Raw genomic sequence first — 27,500 nt, forward strand, 5'->3', positions numbered from 1 at the left:
GACCAAGGCATGGACTGAACATACCCCATTCCAAAACACTTTACCCAGTAACTACCACATAGGTGGTAGCCTGCCTAACACTGAAGTTGTCAGAAGGGAGCATGGGACACAGGTGAACAGTAGCCTCCCCTTTGATAATCACAGTTCTACACTAGTCTTGTAATCTGTCTACTCATCACAATGCCCCATATGGTATGTACCTCACATGACAACTACAGCAAGTGGAAAGGCCACAGACATACCTCACAAAGAGTAATACTGCCCTCAAACACATGCCTTATGCAGACTGACTCACAAAACCACAGCTAGAGTGTGTTGCATACCGCCCACCCAGAGATTACCTCTGCCAGACATACAGACGTATGTCACACCCATAGCGGTCAGCCAAACACCATGTCAACACCTCATAATCCCGCCGGGCTACATGACCTAGGGCCCTAATCATCACCACCTCACTAAACAGCACATGCTGGAGGTACAGGTTCCTATCCACAAATATGCCATACTCTGGATTAAACCACCCAGCATTAACAAACAAGGCTGCTCATTAGCAGATGTCATACATACCCCTTGATGATTGTTTGGGAGATAGGTAATATGCCCTGGGAGTCACCTCTGTGTATCTGGTTGACAGAAGCAAGTGAAATCACATTACATGTGTGTCAAAGGCCAGGGTAGCATATGGCTAGGCTGCTCTAGGCCCTAGGGCCAATAGCGTATTACCTACCTATGTCACAATGCACACACACATGTACTCAGTGCAATACCTGCTATGTGAGGTGGAATAAGTGTGACAGTGAATGTGTGCAAGGTCTGTAAAGGTGTGATAGCTTAGTGTGAGGTTGTTTCTGTCATGGTAGTTTGTGTCCTAGGTGTGAGGCCAGAGAAAGATGTGTCAAGTTATTGGGATGCAGACATAGTAGGATGGCGTATGTTGTGACGTACTTCCTTGTGTACGACTGAGGTGTCCCATTGTAGGCTGAAGCAATACATGTATGCTCAGTAAGTGGTACTGCTGGTGAATCCAGCTCACATATGAACTGTTGTACTACCTGAAGCTGTAGGCTGAAAAAGCACAGTATGGTGTATGTTCATATTCCCTGGTAACACTGTCTTGTGTGTTTCCTGTAGTCTACATAGATTACATACCTCAGGCATAGGTATCTGTAAGTAGGGGCACACAGTACTGTAAGGTACACCGGTAATGTTCATCTGTGTTGGCATACATTTGTGTGTTGTATGTATGTCTGATGTGTGTGTAATGATGCCTGTACCATGCCCGCAATCAGGTGTGTTACAGGGTATGTGTGTGTACCTAGCAACATGTATACTCTGTTACAGCAGTATGCCAGCTATATTAACAACCGTGCACATATGTTAGATATGGGTATGGCATCAACGACTAGGATGGTTTACTGGTAATACTGTAAATGTACTTTACATTCATTGCTTTGGATGACATATTTCTTCATGCATTAGCTTGATATATACCCCCATGGCGAGGTTCTGCATTGTATCCCAAACAGTGTGCCGGGTACTGGTGTATACTTGTTTGTTATATGGAGTGTGGCAGGCACTGTCATCCAGATGTGGGCTGAGCACTGATATGTGGTACTGAATGTGTGTATCCTCTCACAGACAAACAGATGCTATATATGGCAGTTAAGTGATATCTGTACTTAATAATGTTAAGTGTGCCACATGACTTGCTCACACATATCATTTAATTGTCTTCCAGGGTTATGGCTTATCAACGCAATCCATCATATACAGCTGCAGAGGAACAGGAAATACACAACAGCCTGGTGCAGCATTATACACTGCTGTTTTCCAGGGCCAGCCAGCACCAGCATGAGCGTACTGCACTGCGGCAAGATCTTGTTCGTCGTGTAAATGACATAGGCATGCATAACCGGACATATGAGCAAGTACGCCATCACTGCAGTGATTTAATTAGACATGTCTGGTGGCGTGCTTCTGATATCCATAGACAACAGCTTGCCACAGGTGGTGGGGCGGCCATACATCCCCCCCTCACAAGAGTGGAGGAGCTTCTCCTAAGCATGGTGGCTCCTGGCCTACAGCAGCAACAGCATCACACATGTGTCATCATGGAGGCTGGAGCCACCCAGCATGATGACATGGAGTGTGCAGGTAATATGCCCTAGCTGTAGACTATTTTTACCAGTATTGTTAGAATATGCATATGTGAGATGTGTACTGTGTGTTCAGCAGTTGTGCTGCCTATTGTGTGCAATACTGATATTTGGAATAGTATCTGTACACCTGTGACTGTTGACTGTTGTTCTACTGTAGTTTAGCACACTCACAGTAGCAATGCCACAGTTGTTGCCACTGACAAACTTTGTCATATTCTTGTAGGTCCCTCTGGTGTGACAGCAGGGCAGACGATACATGCTGGTGAGTGTGTTAACACTATAATATTGGTGATGACATGTGCATGTCATAGGCGAGGTGTAGGCCATGTACACGTAACACACCTACGCATAATGCATGCTGTGCATGTTTGCTGTGAGACATTAAACATCTCAGTAAAGTCAGTAGCTGCCTCAATCACATGCAATGCACAGAGCAACAGACACAATTGTGGCAACACTGTACTGCACATTGGATATGCATAGTTGCTACAGCTGTACACAGCAGAACACATTTATCATACGCAGTACACGGAAACATGCTACATTTGGCATTACCACACACCCGCTGTAAGGTCACACTTCAGTATCCCACATGTCATGCACACACACATGATGCACCTCAAGGGGTAGAGGCCCATCATGGAGCTGTGCAACACTCTTCAACACATAACACAGTCATGTTAGGCAATGCTCCCTATTGGGCACCTAACACACCCATGTACAAAGTGGCTGTGTAATTGTGGACGTAGCCATTGCACTGCAGTTCAGGTACAGCATGCTAGGTGGTGGTCTTGCAGATATTAGTAGCTGTGAGTGACCACAAGATGCATGATGATGATGGCACAGGGTACTACACCCCATCCAGTTACAGTGACCACAGTGCTACTCATAGCAATCATTGCTGTGCACCTCAGTGTTGTATGTGTGCAAACATATACACCTATACACAATATGCATAACATGTTGTGTGTGTGCTTACATATGCCAGCATACACAATATGAACAGCAGTCACCATCCGAACAAAGTGTCACATATATGTCCTGGAATGCTAGTGGGTGCATAGGTCACATGACACACATTGGGTATGTGTGGTGTTTAATGTTGCAGTCGTGTAGCATGCCATGCCATGGCTAGCACCGACATATCTACAATATGTCCCACACTCACCATAACCACTGTACACTGGCCATGTCGAGCATTGGGATTCCTTCACGTCAACATGCACCACTCAGCCCGTGTGTGTACATAGCATGCATGTGCTACACCTGTGCCCACTATTATCTGCTGTGGACACAGACACTGTACTCAAACATAGAACTCTATGTGTCACACAGATAACACATGCAGCCATAGCATGTATACCTGTGAGTGATGGTGCACAGGGCATTGCAGAGCTGATAATACTTGCACAGCAATGTTGTGGCCAGGTACACATTGTGTTCCAGGGTGTAGCCAATCACTGAACAACTACACAGTTGCATCAAAGCCATGTACACTGTCATTAAATAGGGGCAACTTTACTTGCACTGCATGGACTTGTGCAACACATATTCTGCATGCTGACACGTGTCTGGTGACTGTTTGCCTTGTGATACTGACACCCACCTTCACCCACTATAGAGTATGTGTTGGATTGCTGGTGTGTGTGTGTGTGTGTGTGTGTGTGTGTGTGTGTGTGTGTGTATGTGCTGTAGTGAGGAGTGTATATGTGTGCATGTGTGCATGTGTGCATGTGTGCATGCATCATGTGCAGACTGTAAAGTGTGTTTCCTGTCTTCCTCTCACAGGTGCTGAGTTAGGGGTGGCCGAAAGCAGCAGGGAACCTGAAGCCACTGCCATGAATAGTGGTGAAGATGAGACATGTATTCTGGCACAGGAAGGTTTGACAGGGTCTGTCGTTGGTCTGCCAATCGACAGTACACAGCGTTCAACCCCATCTATGCACACACTCATACTGTCAATACATCCCTCATCACCAATGGCCATAGGCGAGGAACAGCATACAGTTGGCATTGACCAGAAGACTGTGGTACCCATGGCACTTGCATCCCCTCACAGCAGCCATAGCCGGATTCCTGGAATGGTACCACATAGGCGGAGGTCCAGGGGTTCTCAGGGGAGCACCGCTGGTCGTATTGCCCCTGGCAGACGTGCCCTCACAGGTCTTACAATGTCCAGTATCTTCCGGGCTGTAATGCAGGCTCAGGCATGTATGAACGGTACACCAGACAGGGACTTAGGGCACAGAGGGCCCATTACACCGCTATCAATGACAGCATCCATGACCCTGCCGGTGCCATCCGGAATTACACCGAGGTCATTGATAGACATTGGGGGGAGATAGTAGATGCCCTCCACAATATGTCTTCCATAAGCCAGGACCGTGCAGGACGGTTGTGACGTTGAGACGGATGCATGCCAGCAACAGCAACAGCTGGCAGTGGTCGCGGATGGCCCACAGTTCACAGCCGCTCCCGTAGTGGCAGTACCAGCCCCAGCCATGCTGGGGCTGGCCTGTCCATTGACCATCCCAGTAGACCATGTGCACGTGGCTCTGGCCAGTCCCAGCAGGGACATGGGTCCAGTCATCATACCTCTGCCTCTGATGACAGTACCCAGTCAGGGTTGGTAACCGATACTGTCCGTAGCACCCCTGCCAGGCAGAGGTACTGTGTCCATGGCCAGAGACAGTGATCTGTACAGCCTAGCAGGTACAGTCTGTGGCTGTCCCACAAACTACCATATATGGCAGCCACATGGTGGAGCTGTGTGCATGCAGACACACACACATTAACCAAACAACTAGGGCTCACACATACGCACACACATTACATCAATGTTGGCCCATGCTGTACTGTTGTCCCACACACACACACACACACACACACACACACACACACACACACACACACACACACACACAGACATGTCAATTGGATGGGTCAATGTCAGGCTCTGGCAAACAACAACACACCCTGTGCATATGATGATACCTGTGTCACCTCCTGTCATCTGTTACACTGATGCAGGAACAGGCTAACATGGTGCTGATGCGCAGGGTGACATTATAGCAGTGTAGCAATATTATCAAGTTGTCAACAGGAAAGTGTAATGACATCCTTATAGGTATGTCTGAGCAGGCATTATGCATCAAAGCTCTGATTGTCAATGTAGCATTGTTTACACCACTGTTAGGTCTGAGTATGTATTGTCCACCCATGTCCCACTTGGCTGAAGTGTAATGAGTTGCCAGCATGTGTTAGTGAGTAGACAGTACGTGTGTGATGTGTGCAGTACAGATTAGCAAGTGTACATCTGTGAACATGGTGGGTGCGCACTGTCTGCATGTACGTGCATGGTGGACACATGGGACATGAGGCACACCCTGTTGTACACATTGTTAACATCTCATAGTAACTTTCAATGGCCAGTATGCATTCTACTACAGTTATGTACTAACATGGGTCCACATGTGTGTATGACATGGGTTGACACTATGCTGTGGATGATACTGTTAATATCTGTCAATGATTTGCGGTCTGGTAGTATACACAACCTCAACAGCATGACTATAAGCAATCATTGGATGAAGTCCTGACAAATGACACACAGTTGTAGGAACTCAGTAACAGTTGGATTCTTCCGGTACTATACTCTAACACTAACCAGTGGCATTGACCGCCACTCATTCCTGGGACCACAGCTGTTTGGCATATAGCCCCCTTAGGTACATGCAAACATACTAGGGATGTGTCCATCCACATCTTGAAATGCATGCATTGGCCTACAATGCATTCCCTGGATGGGACACATATCCTACACAAGGGTATCATACAGACAGATACCTGTTGTCTGATACATGTTGTATAGCAGTAAGCCGGCTATGGCATAGTCATCCACATTTACTATACATACTATCCCATCAGTACCACATCGATGGCAGACCTTAACATGTATGTTGGGTACCAATGTGTACATACAGCCTCGTGTTATATCATGTGTCCCTTGGTATCCACATATCCATAGGTATTGTGGAGTCCCTCGGTGTATCACATAAGACATTAGAGGCCTGAATGCATATCCACAAGGCAGTTGTACACCTATACAGACTGTCCATTATTGCCAGTCGTTGTTGTATATGAACATGTCTGACATATACCCCAGGCATATACCCTCACTCACGCTACTCTTTAGTAACTGTCATGGGTGTGTGTGGCACAGATGACCTTGGCCACAGATCACAACAGTGGACGGCCTTGTCACATACATACATATGTGGCCTACGATCTGAGAAGCAGTGGCACAAACTGTCAATGGAAACAGATGTATTCATGTAGTATGCAGGTTTCACACCTATGTACTGATTGAGGGGACATGTACACATATATATTTGCCATGCAAATACCTGATGTGTGCCATGCAGATACCCGATATGTGCAATGCACTTACTGTTTTAATCATAATATGTCCTACCATAGTAAAACCAAAACCCACAATGCATTGACCAACAGTGCCACACACACTGTCAGTGTTTGCAGGATTCAAACCCCTACCTAACTACGTTATGATACTAGAGAGAGGCCCATTAACACAGCACACTATTTGCTTTACTGGCTGGTTTCCCTTCTCCTGCTGTATTTGTAGGATGGTGACATCATCAGGCTTTCCAAAGAGGAATGTACCTCTTTTAGTGAGTTTTCCCATTCTCCAAAAAGGGCACTCCTCTCAAAACAAACTGCACACATACACACCCCCTCCCCCCACACACACAATTAGCGTTCGCAGGATTAAAACCCCTACCTAACTATGTTATGATACTAGAGAGAAACGTATTAACAAGGCGCGCTATTTGCTTTACTGGCTGGTTTCCCTTCTCCTGCTGTATTTATAGGATGGTGACATCATCAGACTGGACATGGTGATGTGTGTACACTTTGTTTTATGCCATTCCAGGAATGGTCCATGTGGGTCAGCAGGTGTCAACAGCTTGAACAGGACCTCATAATCCTTACCTTTTGTGATCTATCTGTGGACACATTGACATTCCATCATATGTCAACACATATTTATGCACAGCTCATTGGTTTTGTGGATACTACATGTGTCTGGGATGTTGATTCAAAGTCTGTGTGAGACATGTGTAGCTGTGTTCAGTGATCTATGTCCTGGGTGGCTGCCTTGCAAACAGTCTAGCAAGTCTGGGAACCATGATCTGCACATGAACATACCACAGTTGGTAGGGTTGTGTGTATGTCAGCTTCCTCCTGACAAACTCAGATATATGTGTGAGATGCACCTATATAGACATACAGGGTGCTAAACTCTCTCGACCCATGACTGGCACAGTCTATCAGGTGGTGAAGGTAACCACACACACCACATATCAGTCTCACATATCCTCTAGAGAGTTCAGCACCTATATAGACATACAGGGTGCTGAACTCTCTCGACCCATGACTGGCACAGTCTATCAGGTGGTGAAGGTAACCACACACACCACATATCAGTCTCACATATCCTCTAGCGACAGCACTCAAACCACATTATCACACATAAACATACTTGGATGCTGTAAACAAACTCTGCCTAAGCAGCAGAGACCTCCAAAGCAGACACACACACAACTGCTACCCCACTACAATACCCACATATCACATAGTTCACAATGTCAGTGTGCCACACAGTCACTGCCCTTGGGGCTAAACAACACACCTAATACACTTGAAATAGGTGACACTTATTGTCAGACACACTGACGTAGCACTCACCAGCCCAAACAAGGGAATAGTCACTTTGGGCTGTGTGTCGGGTGCCAGGATCTGCCACATAACACATGCAGTCAGGTCACTCCAAAGCAAGTACAGGACTGGTACCATCATTGTCCATGGCGGTGCATAAAAGCTCAGATGTTACTCCCTGGACCACATGACATGATACATGGAGGAACACTCTGATCATGTAGCCCAGGCCAGTATGACCCTGACCTTGTCTAGCATCTTACACCCACCAATTATGATGTCACAGTATATAGACAAACATATCATGTTTAACAGTTGGATAACAAATTGGTGTCATTCATAGGGGATACAGTGTCTGTCAGCCTGTGGTGACATGCTTGACATGCCACGTAGCTTCACTATGGACAGCTTGCACCTGTCACTCTTGGACTTTCGAATGCTGGCTAAGGCTCTTGCTACCACCATAGTGCCTTTTTTAAGCAGGGCTCAAAAGACAAACCCACCTCCATAGACATTACAGGTTAAATGAAATTAAGGGTAATACTGCTCAACACCAGATGTGTTACCCTCATATTGCGGCCACTCAGGACTCTCCTCAGTATGGAGGATAGCGATATCTGTGCACTAACAAACACCTGGTTCAGGCTCACTTATGCACACCAGCACTACCAGGTTATGTTTCATACCATGCTTTCTGACCACAAGGCTTGGAACAGACAACACAACTAGGGGGAGTATCCATATACATCACAGATACACACACCTCCAGGTTAGTAGCACTGCACAAAGCATCATAAACCATACATATACAACTACCATTGTGCAAAACTGCCTTTCAGTTTGTTACCTGCTACAGACCACCCTCCCAAACTCAGAAACCACACTCGGCTTTCATGGGAACTATGGAGAATATGAAGGTCTCCACAAACACCATTATATTGGGTGACTTCAAATACACAAATATTGACTGGGGATACTACTCAAGCCCCAACACCCTCGCCCAACAGTCGCTACAATTTGTAGACTCATATGCTATGGCACAACCAGTCAGCACAGCCACAAGGGGGAATACATATTGGACCTGATCATCACCAACATGGGGACTCTATGTTCCACACCAGCGATATACCCCTCATTGGTAAGGTCAGAACATACATGTATCTCACTGGACATACATATACCCTCCACACACCCATCCTGGGTAATCTTGGTGAACTTCTCATGAGCTAACGTCTCACTTCACCAAAGCAAGGTGGTATCCTTCAGAGACCCTGAGACAGTGGCAAATATGTCTCAGACTGCTGAATCCTTTACATACACATTCTATGGACACCTAGTGGACTGCATGGATTGTGCTATCCCAAATAACAACAGGACTCACTCCTCCAATGGCAGGGGACCTGTCTGGTAGACCCCAGCCATTAATAAGCTTTACAATGTCAGGAGGAAGCTACTACATGATAGAGCACAATCCCAGACAGGGAAGGCATCTGTGATCTGTACTAGCAGACAGATACAATCACTCATGAACTTTTCTAAGGGCCACTTCTACCGGACAATTGCACCAGACACGTAGGACTATCACACGGCCTTCTTCAGTTATGTCAGGAACCTGGGTGGATACTCACTGATATGCTGTGAGTTACTGCATACTGACTAAACTTACCCTGAACCCACTGGCATTGCCAACATCCTGGAAAACAGGTTCAGTGCAGATGTCTCCCCCCATCCCCCCTAAGGAGAAACTATCCATCCCAACAGAGTGTAACCTCCCTGACATCACACAGTAACAGGTGATTGCTGCCCTCCCCAAAGCATACATTACAGCATCAATGGGACCAGACAGTGTCCCGGCCTACATCTTACACGAGCTTCATGACAGACATAACCCTCACATTGCATCACTGTTCGATATTGGAGTTACTACAGGATATGTACCCAATGAATGACGTACAGCGACAGTCGTCCCACTCCACAGAGTTGGTGCCAAAACGGACCACAGACAATATTGCCCTATAAGCCTAACTAGCCTGTTCTGCAAAGCTATGGAGCATATTGTCATGGGACTCATACACATTGACATCGGGAACCTACAGACACTGTGTCCTACACATTTCAGCATTGTTGTGGGCAGATCTTGCCTCTTGAACCTGTTTGTATTCTTTAAATGGTTAACAGGTCCATTGATATAGGGACGGTTGTCCACACAGCCTACCTGAACCTTTTAAAACCCTTCAACACAATAACCCACTGGGCCATTATGCATAGGCTCACCAGCATTGATATGGACAAATATCTCACACAATGGATTGCTACCTGGATCAGGGATAGCACCCACATGGTCAGAATTGCAGGTGCCATGTCTGACTATACAACAGTTACACGTGGCATCCCACACAGCTCGGTCCTGGGACCTCTCCTGTTCAGTATATATTTGTCTTGACGTACAGGCTACCACAGGGGGAATATGGCTGACCATGTTTGCACTTGACCGCAAACTGGGTGCCATAATCAACTCTCCTGCTGCCACATGCATACTCAAACAGGGTCTCATAGAGATGGATGACTGGTGCCTGAGCCATAGCCTACAGCTAAATGCCATTAGTTGCATAGTCATCCCCTTTGGGAATAACAACATGCCCACACATTACCACATAGGTAGTACTCCATTACATATGGTAGGAGTTGTTAGGGGTTTGGGGACATGACTTGTTCGTACTGTCACCTTTGACAATCACATTGCCAAAATGGTTGGACAGACCTTCTATATAGGCCACCTTATCCCATATGGTTTCACATCTAGATTGAGTGAGGTCATTGTGCCCCTATACTCATCACAACCATGCTTGGTTACAATGCCACATTTGGGGTGTACCTTACCCAACACCTGCAGCAACTGTACTGGCCACAGTAGTTCCTCACCAAGCAGATCTAGGGACTCACACAGATGCCCTGCACAGTTCAGATGCAGTAACTCCAGCACTACTCAGTCGCTTACCACCTACTCGGATATGATGTGTGCCTGTTGTTTACAGATATACTCAACCCAGAATTACTGGACATGCTCCACCTCAGGATATCCGACTCCCTTGGAGCTACACACTCCAGGGACATATACCTCAGCACAGATGTTAATAGGACATGCTGGAGGGACAGATTCTTATCCCAGAGGATCCACTCACTCCAGATTGTAATCCCAGTTTCACATAGGCAGAGCCACCCACTGACCACCTACAGGAGACATCTTGATGACTGTATGGGTGATCGTATGTATACCCCTGGGATATATTCTGTGTCCCTGCTAGACAGAGGCACACTAGCCTAAACGTGCATGGGCTATCTTGTGTGACCTACTATTCATGCGCACAGTGTAGTAATCTGACAGGGTTGCGAATGCCAAACACACTCTGGCTAGGCTTGTACATGCCCTAGGGCAGATAGCCTAGTATCGACCTCTGAACCTTTGCTAATGTTCGGGATGCACAATGTTTATTGTTGATACTGTTTGCAGGTCTTTATCGTCTTTGCTTTACCAGTTTCTATGAACAACTTAGGTATCTGCAGAACATATTTGATTATGACAGGGTTCCACTATATTATGTATGTGTCTGTTGTCATATAACTGTGTGCACAGGGCAGATTGCTGGATAGTGAGAGGTTCCTGGGTTAACACATGCAACTGCCAGATATGTGTGGCCCACTGCTGTACTCAGACATGGCCTAAGTGTATGAGCATGCCCAGTTCAGGCTTTTTGTGTTTTGTTGCCTGACATTTGTCTGATTTATTCAAGTGTGTGAGCATGCCCAGTGTGACCTTTCATTTGGTTGCTATCTGAGGTCCACTACATTTGTTGATGTGTGTGACCATGACCAATATTAACATTTATACTGTGTGTGTTGGAAGTCAGGTTCTGTTCTTACTGCAGGACTCACCTTTGTGTCATAACTCGACAGAGATTATGCTGTGCCTGCAGGGTTTCCATGAGATACTTTGCATAGACTTATCAACATTCCTTCATACAGGCTGACCACTGCAATGCTGTCATGGTTTAGTGGTTCAGTACTTTAACTATAGTGCACAGTATCCTGGGTTTGAGGCCCATCACTGCTTTATATTTTCATACTGAGCAGACCAGACTGCTTAAGGGCCAGTTAAGCAAATATGAGAATGTTGGCTTTTGTTCACCTATGCCCTACTTAGACCAGGCTTGTCCGACATTGCTCAATATTCACCATCATTGCTGGACGTGTGCCTCATTATGGTAAATGCTGTTTAGCAATGCTTTATATTGCTTAACACATGGCAATCATGCCTCAGGTGGTGCTGCAGGGCTGCCTATGTTGGATGCACATCCTACACTCCCTGTACATGTCTGAAAGCAGGTAGTGTCAACTTAGGCATCCCTTTTACTGTATGTGCAAGTCAGAGAGAGGTATCATTTCCAGAGTTCCTACTGAGCCAGTGTATGTGCTATGCATTGCCTCTTTGCCAAGGCCAAAGCATACTGGGCACGCCTCCTTCTGCCTACTTTGCCAGGCTCAGGTTTTTCCTCCTCTGAGTCATGCTCTGCCTGTGATGGCCTTGGCAATGGTGGGGGGCTGTTTGGCCCAGGCCTATGCTGGTCCTGCTGCAGCTGTTTTCGCAGGATCATATTATGTAGCATAGCACATACCATGACAATTTGGGTACATGTAGTTGGTGAATACTGCAAGGCTCCACCAGATATATCCAGGCACCGGAACCGTGACTTGAGCAGCCCAAACACACGCTCGATTGCATTACGTGTTTGTGCGTGTGCCTCATTATGGCATTCCTGTTCAGGTGTGTTTGCATTTCTGATGGGTGTCATCAGCCATGGCTCCAGTGCATAGCCAGCATCCCCCACTAGGTGACCATGTGGGATGTCCCCATTGGCAAATGTCTGGTACAGCTGCGTCAGATGCCAGATATGGGAATCATGGTAGCTTCCAGGGCAGCCAGCACACACATTCAGTATTATGCCCTGGGGATCACACACGACCTGGCAGTTGATGGAGGGGAAGCCCTTGCGGTTGAAGTAGACCCTACCCCACTCGCCAGCTGGTGCTTTGATGCATATGTGCGTGCAGTCTATTGCACCCACTACCTCAGGGTATTCCGCTATTTGCTGGAAGAGACGCATATTGCTGGCCAATACCTCACGGGAATTGGGGAAATACACATGATCACCGACATGTGCTGACATGGCATCCAGGAACTGGTGCAGTACCCTGGATGCTGATGCCTGTGATATCCCCATCATATCACCGTTTGGTCTCTGGAAGGTACCTGTTGCTAATATTCTTAGGCCAACACATACCTTGGTTTCCACTGGAATGAGTTCCCCTCTGTTGGTTCTGTGTGTGAAGCGTAGCCTGCACAGCTCAACAATTTGCTGCAGGAGGTCTCTGTCCACTCTATAGCTCTCCACTATCTCCAGCTCATGTAGCCCCTGGTAGGTTACCCTGGGACTGTACACTCTTCTCCATCTCCTCACTGTGGGTTGTCCAGCAGCATTTCGATTGTCATCACCCTCAGCATGTTGCATATGTCGCCTTATAACAGCAATGGCAGCCCCTAACATTTATTTGTCTCAGTAAAGCTTTTTCAGTTTTCACTTCTATTAGCTTACTGCAGTGTCTGTTGTGAGAAACATAATGGACTGTTGTTTGCAGAGTTTTAAGTGCTAGGCTTGGCTGGGCTAGTGTACTGCCTGTGTAATTGCCTGATTCTGATTGTTTTCACCTGCTAGCTCTGCTAGTACTCCCTGGTAGCGTCTTACTATTTGTTGTGCTTCCTTTTTCCTTTCTGTTTCCTCGGGGGGGCAGCGCCATGCACACAAGTGCAAACACACTCACAACAGCTCACACATGCTCACACATGCTTACATGGACTAATACTTGCTTATCCGGGCTAAAACATGTGCACACCAGCGCAAACGCACTTACAACTCTTTAAACAGCCTTATACATGCTTACTTCTTACAACTCTTTAAACAGCCTTATACATGCTTACTCCAGCTTAAACACGCAGACTCATACTTACACGCGCGCACTCTGTCTTACTCGGGTTTACAGGTGCGCACACACATGCATACCCGCTCAGCAAGAAGCTTTGGTGTTATCCAAGGCATACACCTTCCATTTCTTGCCTTTACTTAGCCTACCTGTTGACACACCTCTTTTCATGAAGTGTAAATGACACATGCCACATGCCACTCTGCTCCAATGAGCTTCACTTCTTTCATACATACCCCACTCATGATGTCACCTATCTTCTACTCTGTTACTCCCCTTATCCTACTGCTACACTCCACTGACTGTGCTCACTACACTCCACTGACTGTGCTCATTTGCTATGTAAACTTGTGATTCACTATCCTAACCCTCCTTTGCATAGGATTGCCTACTAATGCTTGGTCACATCTCTTAGACTGAGCTTACCCCCTTAGCAACCTCTACTCGGTGGCCGTGTTGTCTTCAGCCTGCCATTCCCTTGCATTGTACATTAACAATTTAAATAAGATCCACATTTGTGGGTTTTAATTTTTAGTTTTCTGGTTTTTAGAGTGCAGCTCATTTGTGTGGCACTGCGTTATGCTTAAACATCGGAAATCGGAGAAAAAAAAATTTTTTTCATATTGCATGGGGAAACATTGCCAATGGCTGTATATTTGGCCATTTGCATGCTTCCTGCACTGGATGCAACCTTTATTTGGAGCTGTCACGGCTCCATTTTGCTATTTGCAGAACAGTACTCAGTTGTCAACTAAGTACATTTCTACAAATAACACTGCTCTTACTCGGACATGTTCGGGTTTCCTGAATCACAAATCTACCTCATTTGCATGCCTTTCGCCTGCAATTGAGGTAATTTGGATATCCCAGCCCTGTCCAAGTAAGAGCCATTTTAGGAGCTCTCTTACACGCCCCTGCAGGCTGTTCCTGGATCGCTCGTCAGACATGATGGCTGCATGGAGTCTCACTCTACTCTTAGACTCCGTGCAAGCCATCGTGAATCCGGCCCTCTTCTTTGTCAGTGATAATACTAATACTAATAATACTAATAATACTTATACTACTAACACTATGATTAATACAAGAATGGTGTACTACTGACCCATTGTTTTATAATATATATGTAAATGTTCAATTACTGTGAGGTCTGTTCTTTCTATTTAATGTTATCATAATATATTTTTAAATAATTTTCAGCTATACTGAGCAATGTTTATTAATGTTACATCTGCTAATAATCTGTGTTTTCCATTTGACTTTCATATCTGGTATAAGTTAGAAATATGCCATCATGACTTTCTTATAGCCAGCCTCTTCACCGATGACTCACTCATAATTTAGACTCAAGCTATGGTATACCCACTACCTAATATGATACAGAAGCTTCTATAAGGCAATTTATAGATCATATAATCAAATATGATCTACATGATAAAAAATGGCATCCAACAAGGGAACACTATGATAGACCTCAGTGATGTCAAATCTAGTATAAGAAGCCATTGAATGAGACTAGATTACATGTACTCAGTTCAATGATCTCAATAAAAATTTTGAATCAGCACATCAAAGTAACCTCCTATTGTTCACCATCCCAAATGAGCTTTGGAGAAATCACTGTGTATGTTGCCCATCTATTCTGACAGATGTAACTTTTACTGCTCTGAATTGTAATACTTCCTCTCAGAATGGTACATTTCAAAGAGGCATTCCACTTGACTCCAGGTTCATGCCATTGATCTTTGCCATTTTTATTAACAACTTAAACACCTTACCTCTGTCAGCTGTACTCATTACAACAATGATATAATCATCCTTGCCTCACAAATATACTTCAATAAACTCAAAAAATGCTGTAAAATGATTTCAATTTACTTTGCAGCTAACTTAGTTTTTGCATCAAATTCTTTTCTTTGGTTGTAGAAACTTAGAAAATGTTGTCAACAGCCAGCACCTTCATAGCAAAAGACCTTCAAGTCAATACTGTCCATGCACAACAGAAATGCTTACGTGTAGGGTCTGATCAGTCATTTTTCTCCTCTGTCCATATTACGTATATAGTGAACAGAACCCTTACACATCTTATATTGAACCAGAGAAGTGCAATTCTCCTTATTTTGATGCCAGTAATCCCAAACTTGAAACCAGTGAACCAATATTTCTACTGAACGAACCCTGTATCACAATACCCTATAAACCACTACTAATAAAGCAAGCTGTTCTCTTACACAATTTTACAGTAAGATACTTTTTACTAATAGGGTACTGGGCTCTGCTGTAAATGGTAAAGTCTATGCAGCTAGAAACACATTTCACTTAATCTTATTGACATTTAAATTCTTTTCTTGTAGTTACTACCCATTGCCCGCCTCTAAAGTCATACCAGTCCCAATGTCTAGTTCCTCAAACATATGAATGCAGACGCAGCCTTGTTAGATTGACCATCATTCAATAAAACTCACCCCTCAGTATGTGAGAACCTGGCAGGATTACTTTGTTTTTAGACTGAAGTTACATGATCACTTGATCCAGGAGTCTAAATATAAATGCTTTTCAAATAATAGGCAAAACAGGTACCATATATCCATATATGCATTTTCCTTTATACAGAATGCCACCATGGATATGTAAACAATATTATTATCCTGTTATTGCAATTATGTCATATTTGAAAATTGTACAGATGTTTTTTAATTGGATATTTTCAGTTGCCTGGTAGCTGCCAATTGTCTCTGTCTATTTATTGTTTTCTTTTTACTTCCCACATGGCTAATTATCTGCTGCTAACAGCTCCTCTTCTCATTCACTAGATCTACCAAACCAGCCATAGCCTCTAGTGGGCTCAACCAAATCCATGTCTTGAATAAGGAAATCAAAGATGCTGGTTCAGCATTGTACTCCTGCTAGGGACTGTGCCTTCACTTTTTCCACATTGCAGCAGCCTTGTGAGCTCCACCATTTCTGCTTATTAGAGCTTCATTTGTGCTACCATATATGTGCAACCTCCCAACCAAGCAACATATCACTTGCATATACAGCTCACCTGGCTTTTACCGCCACTTTCACAGTGAGCCTAGGTAGTTTTCCACCTCCCAGGATAGGTGAGCCAGCATCAGCCACTTGCTCCCATCCTCCCCCTGACTAGTCCCACTGGCACTCATACCACAAGTAATTTGGGGTGCGGTTAGGGCTTTATCTTTCTGGGACATCAGGCTGGACTATGGCTGGATTATTTTGGTTTTGATTGCAAAGATTCCAATGGGTTACTCCATCTTATCGGTTAACAAACTTTAAAAATAAACAAATAATTAAAATCAATCTAACATTAAGGTCACTATAACTATTATTTCACAGGCATTCTTGTCTGATTAACATTTGCTTGTTATATCATCAAATATTTCTCATTTCTTATTTTTCTCACTTTTAGATCTCTGCATAATATATACAACTTTTATATTTTTCTTAATTGCATTTCCATTCTATTAAAATATGCATGCCTGTTTTTGTTATTAGCGTAGACTGTAGCTCGCTCTTTGTTTTAAGTAAGTTGATTACTCCACATTTATCTCTCTAACATTCTTTTTTTTTTTCGTTCGGTAAGTAAGACCACTATAACACATCATTGGAAGACAAGCATTCACTGGACTTTCCCATTGGATAGGTAAACTGGTGGTGGTCACACAGAAATGAATAAGAGGTGGTGCTAGGCTGGTGGACCGTGCAGAAGTTTTGAGAATATGGAGACTTCCTCAGTTGGAGTTACCAACAAAGGTAATACCAATGAGTTACAAGAGGTGAATGGTAGGCTGACATGTATGGAAGGGCAACTCACTCAGCTCATGGCTTTGTTCACACAATGAAGAAGACAGCCAAAACCAGTCTGCTTGTTCCATTTTTTGTTTTATGTTCTCCTAAATAAACATCTTTACTTCAGTCACTGTTTGCTGACTCTACTGATTTTTTCATTTGTTCACACCGATCAAAACAGGAGGAATTGTTTCATCTTTTTTGTCACATGATTTGGATGGTAATGTGTTAAACTCGATCCGAGGTAACCAGGAGGCATGTTCTAGGGAGGAAGTGTGTGAAATGTGGTCCATGGACGTTACGTCGTGTTCCCAACCAGGTAGAGGAAGGAGACGATCAAGTACAGAGGGGGAAACATTCAACCAGGTACCTCCGACCCCGTGGACATAATTATGGAGTCTGGTAGCAGACTCAAGAACACGACTGCCAGTAAAGGGAGGATTTACCACAAAAAGCAAGGTGACTTTAACAATTCTGCATTGAGCCACAATGATGGCAATCACACAGGGGATATCGAAAATATGAACTGGGGGAAGGTAATACTGTCAGTAACTGGTTGAAAAATAACTGTTCCTTTTCCAACTATTGTAATGAAACACAGGCTATGGTTAATGACAAAAGAGTTAACTCTTACAGTAAGAATGTGGATAGTTTATATGATTTGACTTTAAAATATAAAACGCTTAATACTGACAATAGTTATTTGAGGGAATGTATAGGGAGCGATATTGTCCCTAAGGGACTACGTATTTTTAAGTATCCTAACAACATTAAGGAATGTAGAGAATTCCAAAAGGAGCTTATAGAGATTTTTAATTCATGTGGACTTGATATCTTGAGAGCAATCATTAAAAATAATGAAAGAGAAATGGAATTATTGTTCATTGAGATAGATAAAATTAATAAGGCTATTGTGTCAGATTTGTTGTTTACTGTGGAGGATGAAAAGTTGAAATATTATGATGTGAAGAGACAAACTGATGAAAAATGTAAATATATATCTAATAGAAAATGTAAAAAACTGGATAGAGATGGTTTAGAATCCAGAGAGCAATGTAGCTACCCCAGACCTAGGACCCTACCCAAACGATACCATTCTAATTACATACAAACGCGGATGGGTGATGGTGATTTCAGAGAAGGGAATCAACAGGGGGGACAACCTATTTTCATCAGTTGGAAGAGCAAGAAGGGTATGATCTAGATGACCCTTTAAATTTTCCAGCATTGAGATGATCAGAGAGGATCAAACAGAATGGTCCTGTGAGCTATTATTCCAACAAGTGGGGGTACCAGGACAGGAGGCGTTACTAAATTTTAAGAATATTGAGACAATAAGAGAGGATGACATCACTGTGAAGGGTGCTAGATACACATATCAAAATGTTAGCATTTAAAATTATAGTGGTTTGGACATTGACAAAGTTTATTTCAGTCTGTTTAATAAGAGATTAAAGTTTGTACCCAGTTCTTGTAGTCAAATTACTTGTACCGTCATAGATTTAAAACTGTTTTTGAGATAGAGAAATCTAGAACTGTTACTATCCAATGAGGGGTGCAACAGTGACAATGTTTCTGTCAAAAGAAAGAATATTTTCAGTTCCCCCCTCCACCCACAGTTGAGAAATTTTGAAACTCAGGTAGAAATGGAGCTTAGGTGAAGTCACAATAAAGTTAACAAGCATTATAACGTAAGGAAGGATGAATATCAACTGTTGGACACTTTGAGGAAAAACAAAAATGTCAGGGTTATGAAACCCGATAAGGATGGAGGGGTGGCTATCATGGATAGTATACTATGTTGTTGTTGTGTCTTTCGGCTTTTCCCAGTTAGGGGTCACCACAGCGGAACTCTGGTCCGCTAATGATTGGCAGTAGATTTTTATGTACCGAGTTGCCAGCCCTGATGCACAACCTTCAACGAAGGTACGCCGATTCACGCATGTCTCCACACAGAAGACGCTCTAGCTGAGAATTGAACAGGGCAGCATCTTACTGTGAGGCGACAATGCTACCGTACTATATTCAAGAAAAATGTTATAAATTTTGAACAATGAAGATAGATACACTAGAGTTTTGAGAAATTAAATTAATGTAGTGTATAGGAAAATAGATTTATGTTAAGTGAGATGTTCAAGGAAGGGCTGATTAGTCAGTAAACATATACTTACCTGAGAATAGAAAAACCCAAAATACCTCCTATTTTTGGGATTCCCAAGGTCCATAAGGACATCAAAAACCCACCTTTCAGGCCAATTGTCACCACTATGGGGTCAAAAACATATCCCCTAACTAAATTTTTAGATTTGAAGTTAAAAAACATGTGGACTGAAAAGGTAGGGATTCTGAAGGACTCTTGGGATTTCCTAAGGGGTATCACTAATAATTTGTATCAGGATGATTTAATTTTTGTCACATTAGACATACAAGATTTATTAAATGGCATACCCCATAAATTAGGGTTAGACTGGTTTGAAGAGGCCCTCTGACTTAGGGGGGGCTTTGATGATGATACGTTAACAGTCATCTTGGATATTATGGAGATGGTGCGTAATATAACTTCCTTTATTTTGAGGGTGAATTTTTTAATCAGTCTTGTGGGGTAGCCATGGGGGCTTGTTGTGCCCCCATGTATGCAAATTTGGTTTTGTCCACCTGGGAGGAAGGATTTATATTCCATTCTGATTATGTACAGTATTGGAATTATTATAGACGTTACTTGAATGACATCTGTATTTTTTGGACTGGGACCGAAGCATTACTTTAGGAATTTATTGATCATTTAAATACCACAACTGAATTCTTAACATTCACCTACAATATTTCCTGTGAGAAATTACAATATTTGGATGTTTTATTAGAAAAAATTCCTGAAGAAAGAAAGTCTAATGTGTACAAGAATAATACATTATCTAACTCCTATTTTATACTAGTACCCACCCTTTCAAGCAGAATAAGGGTATTTTGAAGGGCCACTTAACTAAATGTTGTAGAATGATTACCTCTGATAGTGATTTTGAGACGGAGAGTTCAAAGGTAAAGGACATGTTTTTGGAGAGGAAATATCCAATTGGGTTGATAGAAGAAATTATGGATGACATTAGGCAGGAAAGAAGAGGTACGTTTGCACCTATATTGGGTGTCCCTGAACATATAAGTGCTAATAGGGTCGAACATACCAACACAGAGACCAACTGGAGTAGCAACTTGGTTTTGAACTATAATAGAGATGCACCCCCATTAAGAATACCGTCATTAGTAATTGGAACAGGTTTGGGAATTACTCAGACTTGGATAAATTATTTAAGGACCCCCTTAAAATCACATATAGGAAGGGCCGAAACATTAAGGAAATGTTGGAGGGTCGAAAAAAGAAATCAAAGAGACAAAGGAAGGGGTCTAAAAAGTGTGGTTTCTGTTCCCAACGCTCTCATATTATACAGGGGGATTCAGTATATTTAAATGAGAGGAATACAAGGCTTATGACTAATGCTTTTTCAAACTGTGACACTATTGGGGCAACATATATTGCTGTCTGTAAAGCATGGGGGTCTTTCTACATAGAAAAGACTACTAGAAGTTTAAAAGGCTCATCTATGAACATTTTAATGACATAAAAACAAAGATGAAAACAACGCCTTATATAAGCATAGCTTAACATGTACTATGGCAGCTTTTGTTTTTTTTTTTTGTGATAGAAAAAGTGAAAGCTGATCCCAGGGGGGATCCTTGGGAAACAACAATAGAGTTCCAGGAGCTGTTCTGGCAGTTAAAACTGGAAGCCAATAGGCTTCCAGGTCTCAATGAACACATTTCTCTTGCTCCAGTGCTTAAGCTTCAATCTGCTAAGTTCTGAACAGAAAATTGGGGGGGGGTACATTTCTATTATTGTTTTTATTTTTGTTGTTTTTGAAAAAACTATTTCTTTTAACAATTTTTTACAATGTTTTTTGTGTCCACACATTGTGTATTTAATGTATTAAAAGTATAATTTCTAAGCATTTTAGTAGGATTTTGTAAAATGAATTTTTTTTTTATATAAAATGCTGGGATTATTTACTTGATTGATTAATTGATTTATGTATAATTGAATCATTAAATCAATTGTGGGGGGTTTAAATAGAAGCAACTCTCTTGGTTCCTGTATTATTTGACGAAGTCCTGTGTGGTGAGGACGAAAACACAATGATCTAGTTAAGCGTTAATAACTAATTTTGCATTTCTGTATTCGGAATAAACTGAGTTGTCCAGACTGTTCAGAGTGGTTTTTCGAACACTAGTCCTCCAGATGTCTTGGTTTGGTTGCTTTGGAATATAGAGACTTTTCTTTCTGAGGCTGATTATTGTCTGAATAATGAATTTAAGTACAGTTAGTTCTAAGCTTGTTCTAGTTATCTAACTGCCTTCTGTGTACGTTTTCCACTACAGTTATCAATGCTAGTAAGTGCAATTTGTAGACTGTATATATTGTAGCTATTTTACTATATTTCTTATTGCCCTGCTTTATTGACATTGCAACCTATTACCTGTTTAAAGTTAATGACATTTATTGTTGAATTTTATGTTATTGTTATGCATTTATGGTGTTCTGCAAGTGTAGTCTTCTTCATGGTTCTGAATTTTTAATATTTTTGAGATATGTTCAATCATTAAAAATATTCGACCCCCCCCCCAAAAAAAAAAAGGTTGCTTTTCCCTGATTTTCTCATGGGCATAGTTTGTTTCAAAAACAAAGTATATGGTGTGACAAGTAGAAGTCCAGCAAGGCTATGTTTGGAGAATCAGTTGATGGTCTGGAAAAAAACATAAAATTAAAATTACGGGTTCATAAGTAAAAATAACTTATGCTGTGTCCATGTGTAGCCTAGCTACAACATCCCAAATCATACATTCTCATCGACATGATTAAACAAAGTCTGGGGCTTAGACAAGACACCATGTGTAGTATAATGTCTGCTTTAACATTTGAAGTACCAGGTCTGAGGGAATGCAATCTGAAGCAGTCACTGTGCAAATTGGTTACTTATTTTCATCTTTGTGCAAAAGTGATGGATAAGTGCTTGTGAGTGAATATAGGAATGAAAATATGAAATTCAGTTTCATATAGTTAATATAGTTTGATATAAAAAATGCTCCATCAGTTTTTGGACAATTGCTTTGATAAAGCTTGGCATGTTGAAATGAGTGCATCTTATATGAAGGCCTGAGACAGAAATGATCAAAAAACAGGTTCCCAATCATATCAGACCAACAGCATAATTAAACTTAATTGCCCCTTAACTGCTTCAAAAAATTGTTTTTGCAGGTGAACTTGCCCCTCTGTACTCCTAATGTGGGATACATTGTCCTCAAGGAATGGTGATGATGTATGCGTGTGCTGCACCGGGCAGTTCTCGCCCAGATATAGGTGTGCGGTGGGTGTTTACACATTTCTTTAATATAGTGTGATCTTGGAGTTGTTATTTTTAACTTACAGGGGTTTGGGGATTGCAGGATTTTTACAGTCTGGGACTGTTATGTCGTGGGTGTGATGTGTGGGAATGGTGTGATTTGCTGGTAAAACTTCAGCAGCTGTTTTTGGTTTTGTGGAGTTCATTCTTTTAAGTTTTCATGCTTCTGGGTGTTCGATCTTATCAGGTAGCCCTATATATATATATATATATATATATATATATATATATATATATATATATATATATATATAAATATATATATGCTAATATCATGTTTGTACAATGGTGGGGTAGGGAAAAAGAGGAAATCCCCAATAATACCCATCACACTGTCACTGAAACAATGAAACTGCACTGTCAATGAAACTGCACTGTCTGTATTTCAAGGGCAAGAGCTCTGAACAATAATCCCTTTGAGCAATGGTGTTTAGGCAGCTGCAACTTTATCTAATTGATCCAATAGCCATCAATCAGTGGTTGAGAAGATGAAATTAATTAGTAGTGTGACTCTGCAGTTACATTATTGATCAGAAAATGTCCAATATGATGATTTGATTAAAGAGTAGTGAAATTTGTGTACTGACAAACTTGTAAAAGAAAAAAAATCCTCTGAAAAAGGCTGCAGAGAAAACAAACCAAGTAAAGGACAGTTACCTGACCCAATGTTTGCTTTTTAAAATAAAGTCCAAATGGTAAAAAATCCAGTAAACCGAGTCTCGACCACGTGTTGTTCAAAAATGAAAAGTTGTTTATTTAAGCGATACCAATTTCGATAAAATTTGGTTAATTAAAACACCACAAGATAAAACGCTTTTCATTTCCAACAGTTCAGAAACTTTTTCAAATCACCTACACTCCACCTCTTTTCACCTTTATATAGTGATCATGACATCACTATTGTTTAAAGATACAGGTCCACTTTGTATGCGTGGTACTTTTAAAATTTCAACGTTTTATATTTCAACAAATACACTTAAAACAAGGTCACTTAAAACAAACATTTTCTATTCTTCTTGTCATCCAATATTAAAAAGATTTAATAAACTTTTTGTCACCAATCTAGAGTCTAGCCTTGTAATTAAATACATTGCAGCGCTAACCTACTACAAGTGTGCACTACGTATTTTGCATGTGTACCAATACAAGTATGTCCATGCAAGTTTATTCCAAATAATACAAGTATTTTTCCCTTTAACTTGCCCCTTTACATATGTACTATCTGTCTTAAACATAACTGTCCAAGTTGTATCAGCACAATGTACGCTATTGAGCTTGTTTTTAAAATCGTGCACTTTTTACACTTGTACCTGTGTAAACACCCTTAAGCTGGAGACGGCTATAATACAAACTATGAACTAAAATAAACAAAGCAAATAATGTATTAATAGCAATTCTAAATTAACCTACCTACATTGCGGCTAACATACTGATTCCATAGAAGTTGTTTTTATGGCCTATTACCTATCAAATACATATTATACTAGTAGTACTATCCAATACTTGAATCTTTTGTTTTATGTTTAACTAATTTACCAACAAAAATATATGTATATATGAACTACAAGTTCTTCTCTTTCATGGTTGTGTACATTTCTGTGGAATCTCATCGCAACATTATACCTTTGAATCTACAGTTTGTCATTTCACCACCATTACCCCCGCAGGTGCAATGGTTACAAGGGGTCCCACATAAACTAAGTACGTTGTCAATAAACTTCCTTACTGTGACTAGCTACAATATTGACTATTTAGTATTTAGTATTTGGTAATTGAATTTTAAAATTACCATAAAATAACTACAAACAATATTTAAGAAATGTTCTTCAATAAGAGGTAATCTGACCTACCTTTGTGTAGTCAACACGTTACGGTATTGTAAATATCTAAAACGTGTTAACTACTCATAACTATATAAGACATAGTGTTGGTCTCAATGGACCTGCTTTACAACAAAGTGTCCAGTACTATGCATGTGGTCAATTACTTCTGTCCAAATTCTTCAATCTGAGAATACAAAGTATCGAGGGCATTTCGTTAATACCTGGATAGGTACATGCATTAGTAGTAAGTTGACACATGAGCTCTAATCTGTCCAATAGTAAACTAACAGGTCCACCCCTTTCATCATTTAGTATTTGATCTATTACTCGAAATTTAAAATTATGTCCGACATGTTCTGTAATGTGCCTTGCTAAAGCGTTGTCAAGCTAACCGTTCTTTATGCTATATAAATGTTCATACATTCTTTCTCTAAGTGTACGTATAGTTTTCCCTATGTAGAAAGCTTGACAATGCTGGCATGAAGCTAAGTAAGACTATCATTTTAGATTGACAATTAAACTTGTTTCTAGTGTCATATTTTCTGTCTCGAATTCTGAAGGTCTTCCCAGTGTCTATATGTCTACAAAAATTGCACATTAAACACTTCGCCATGCCTGGACTTCTTGATGTTGACTCAACCTGATGTTCCAAAAGGGTTTTCATATTCCTACCTTTTTAAAAATCAGTTTAGGAAGTTCTATAATTCTTTTCTTAACATATGGGTCATTTTCTAATATTTCCCAATTCTTATAGATGATCTTCTGCATTAATACTGTAACATGTAATAAAGTTGTAACTAATATAATTAAGGTTTTTTTGTGTGTTACTGTCCGTCACAATTACTAAACCACTCTCAGTTTCATTCTTGTCCAAGTCTAGAATTGGTTTGTGTGTGCCTCTCCTTCTCTTAACAGTGATTTCATTAATCAAATCACATACCAACTCCAATGGGTAACCTCTGTTCTGGAACATCTTGTTAAGTTTCTGACATTTGATGAAAAAGTCTACGTCCAAAGTTGTCATCCTAGCTGCTCTTACCAGCTGTCCCTTTACCACCGATCTTTTTTGATGGAATGGGTGACAGCTGGTAAAATGTAGCAGGCTATTAGAGTAGGTTTTCTTTCTATAAATAGTACTAACATACCTATTGTATGTGTTGTCTTTTCTAAGTTCTATATCAAGAAAGGAAATTCTATCTTCGCTGAAACATGAAGTGAATTTCAAGAATTTTGTAGTGATGTTTAAATACTGCACAAGACTCTTTGATGTCTCTTCATTCCCTTTTATTATGACAAAAATGTCGTCCAAGAATCTTGTGTAGTAATATAATAAGTTCTTAATTTGGATCTGTCCCATAATGTATGTGTCCTCCCAATGGGCCATCACTAAGTTCGGAAAACTGGCTCCTAAAGGGGAACCCATTGCTACTCCTACTTTTTGTAAAAAGAGTTCATTATCAAATGTGATATAGTTATTGGACAAAACTATGTACAAGTTTCTAAACTGTTGGAAACGAAAAGCGTTTTATCTTGTGGTGTTTTAATTAACCAAATTTTATCGAAATCGGTATCGCTTAAATAAACAACTTTTCATTTTTGAACAACACAGTGTGGTCAAGACTGGGTTTACTGGATTTTTTACCATTTGGACATTATTTTAAAAAGCGAACATTGGGTCAGGTAACTGTGCTTTACTTGGTCCGTTTTTTCTGCAGCATTTTTCAGCATTTAGATTTGTGTATTGGTTTGGTTTCCTTACTGGCTATTCATTATATTAGGCAGATACTACAATATTACCAAATGCATATGCTACAAAGACTTTACAGTAGCTTTGCAGAATAGAATCAGGATGATGGTCAACTGCATGGAGAAAGTGTATGGGATTAAGAAAAAGACTGAACCTGCTGAAAGGGTTATTAGACTGCTTTCTATTGTGACTGGGACAGATACTTAAAAGATCGCTTCAATCCTACAGAAGGCAATATTATTCTAGGATTTATTTAGAAATGGCTAAGAGTTATCCTGTGCCTTTGTACTAATTTTGTTGGAATTATACATATCCACTAGATTTTGTATCTGGAAATAGCATATCCTTATCTTGGGTATAGTTAGTCTTACATCCTTAATAATCTAACAAGTCTGAGCTGTTCTTTGGAGCTGTCCTAGCATTTGTCAACTGTTCTAAATAGTCCCATTTCAGTGAAATACAAAATATGCAGATGGTTTAGCACAAATCAGATCACTGGAAGGTGTGTGTAAAAGCAAATTCCACACACTTAGAGGCAAGTTCTAAGTCCTCAGAACATCAAGGACTTTAATATTTCCTTTCAGTGAAGGAATATTGCTTTTCATCATAATTAGACATCAGTTCTCAATTAATCAGTTCATTTAATTTTGTTGCTTGCTTTCATGACAGTGAAAGACCATGAGGAGTTAGGACAATTCCTGGAAATTGCAACTTGGAATGATTGCAGTGACTTTGCCCT

Source organism: Protopterus annectens, chromosome 4.part1 (genome assembly GCF_019279795.1).
Source record: "Protopterus annectens isolate FY-2018-M chromosome 4.part1, PAN1.0, whole genome shotgun sequence".
Classification (NCBI taxonomy): domain Eukaryota; kingdom Metazoa; phylum Chordata; order Ceratodontiformes; family Protopteridae; genus Protopterus; species Protopterus annectens.